Here is a 3,073-nt window from a genome sequence, read left to right as displayed (position 1 = left end):
AATATTATTCTTACTAATATAAGGTTGACATATTTAGATAGTGAAAAATATAACTTTGAATGAAAAAGAACAAACACATAATAAAATTGAAGAACTATTATTCTACACTCTATAATGAATATAACATCTAATCGTTATATTATAGGATGTGAGGTTTCTTTTCTGCAAATGTCGAAACAAAGAATATGGTTAATTCGTATTTCCTGCTTTAGAAAAAATAACCACAGAGGAAAAAATATTTTAACAAATATCTTGTGAGAAAAAATAATAAAATTCATTTGTTGTACATGCAAATGAGAATAAAATTGAAGATTTTAGTAAGATAGGGACACATAGACATAACACTAACTCGTAGATATGCTTTAAGGGAGGAGAGTCAAACTGCAAATGAAGAGATAAGATTATAAAAGTGAGATAAGATGAAAAGATAAATAAATTCATAACAACAAACAAACAAATATAATATTGTAACTTGTAACTAAATGTGTGTGTATATATAAATGGAGATCGGGTACATAACACAATTATTGAGGGTTTGGTCATTGTTAATGATGAAATCCTTATAAATCAGATACTAAGGAATATGATTGTTGGAAGAACAAATCTACAAAATAATCAACTCAATTGTACCATATATACAATATAAACAAATCAAAGAAAAAAATAAGAATACACATACATAATAAACAAAAAATCAATTAAAATATCTAGAAAATAAGAACATATCTAAAAGTAAACAAATGAATGAAAAAAATCAATAAAAATGCACTTTAAACAACATATTTACAAAAGAAGAACAAATTTACAATGATGAAGATTGAGTAGCGGGATACATAAGCCATCATATTAGGTTAATGAATGAAAAAATCAATAAAAATATACTTTAAACAACATATTTATAAAATAACAACAAATCTACAATATGAAGATTTAGTAGCGGGATACAGAAGTCATCATATTAAGTATAAACGAAATGAAGATTGGTGGATGAAACATTGGATTGTAGACATGTGAGAGAAGAAGAGAGAAATATGAAATGATAATGGTGGAGAAATAATTCACATGTGAAAAAAGGATTCAATCCCCTTTATTGTGAGATGTAATTTCTTCATAAAATAAAAAACAAATGGCCCAGTAATTCTTAGTATTAAATTGTACAATGAAAAAAATGGAAGATTGACATGTTTTGGAAGGAAAGTTTTGATCGAGAGATTGACACATGTCATGAGGAACCTTTAGTTTTGATGAGAGATTGACACATGTCGTGAGGGCTTAAGAGATTGACACATATCATGAGGGACATTTTTTTGTTATATAAGTAATAGATAAATAGATTATATATTTTAATAATTTAATGCTAATAATTGATTGATCTATTTGTTTTTAAATTATATTTCACATTAAATACGATTTGAATCTTCTTTCACATTTCATTTACTTTTTTCTCTAGTTTTGTTTCATCTCCCTCTTCTTCTATCTCTCTTCCATTTTCAAAGTTAGGATCGTTGACTTTAATAAGTTAGAGACATTGACTTTGTAAAATTATTACACAATATTGATATAATATATATACATATATATATATATATTAATGCTTATATGATTTTAAACACATGTTAAAATAAATCAATCTCGTTCGAAGGTACGGGTAACATGTGCGCTCTTAATCATACGACAAAAAATATCGTAACATGCATATGGACAGGTAACTTACTAGTACACTTGAAGACGTGGGGTTTTCTATTAGCCTCCTTTACTTCTCTCTCCAGTTTTGTTTCATATTCCTCTTCTTCTATCACCCTCTTCCTCCCAAAACAGTGTGCCACTCCATGTGTCACTGCTTGTGAATGGTCAGAAAAATAATTAACTATTAAAATTCTAATTTAGATATATTTTTTCAATCAATCACCAGCAGTGGCACACTCTGTGGTACAACAGATGTGCTCCATTTTTAAAGTTAGAAAGGTTGACTTTAATAAGCTAGAGACATTAACTTTATAAACTTATTACACAATATTGATATAATATATATATTAACACTTATATGATTTTAAACATATGTTAAAATCAATTAATCTTGCTCAAAGGCAAGGGTAATATGTGTGTGCTCTTAATCATGTGATAAAAATTAACTTTAATAAGCTAGGGATGTTGACTTTATAAAGTTATTACACAATATTGATATATATATATATATATGAAGGATTCGTTTACACTCAAGTTAAGTTACATTAATTACACTAAATTTCGGTCATTTATTTTCTTAAATCCAACGGACCAAATGAGTTAAACTTAAAAGTTTTTAAGATTTTTATTTTTCACTCTCATCACTTATTTCCTCACTCATTTGATCCGTTAGATTTAATAAAATAAATAGATAATATTGAGTGTAATTAGTGTAACTTAAATTGGGTGTAAACGGAACTCTCTTCCATATATTAATACTTATATGATTTTGTACATATTTAAAATCAATCAATCTTGTTCGAATGCACAAATAACATGTATGCTCTTAATCATGTGACAAAAAATATTGCTTCATGCATATGGAAGATCACAAAACCAGTACCCTTTGAATGTGTTAGTCAGATGAAATTCTAATGACTATTAAATGCACTTGAATATGGACTTTTATGATATTTAATGTGAGGTCTATTTTCACGTGTATGACGGAACAGGCTAGGACGTGGAGCGTTTTAAGCAGGGGAAAAGTTATTGTGCTTACGACGTGTGGCAAAGGATGAGGTTGTGGAATATTTTTTTCATATATAGTTAACTAGCAGTATACCCGTGCACTTGCACGGGTCGCTTCTTTGTTTATGCATAATGTAAATATAATATACATATATTTTATAATATCAATAAATCATGTTTTGAACCATTATATTTTTCCATTCATAGAATTGCAATATTAACATTGATTTTTGAGTGTATATGTAGAATATTAACAATTATAAATGTGTTTGTATAAGCATTTATTTGTTGAAAGTGTGATTATAGAAAATATTTGATTCTTAAATAACTCAATAAATAAAATTCAAATTGTATTGGATAATATCTCACCTCTATATTC

Source organism: Lupinus angustifolius, unplaced genomic scaffold (assembly GCF_001865875.1).
Source record: "Lupinus angustifolius cultivar Tanjil unplaced genomic scaffold, LupAngTanjil_v1.0 Scaffold_446, whole genome shotgun sequence".
Lineage (NCBI taxonomy): Eukaryota > Viridiplantae > Streptophyta > Magnoliopsida > Fabales > Fabaceae > Lupinus > Lupinus angustifolius.
The sequence above is the reverse complement of the archived record's forward strand: the minus strand, read 5'-3'. Positions refer to the sequence as shown.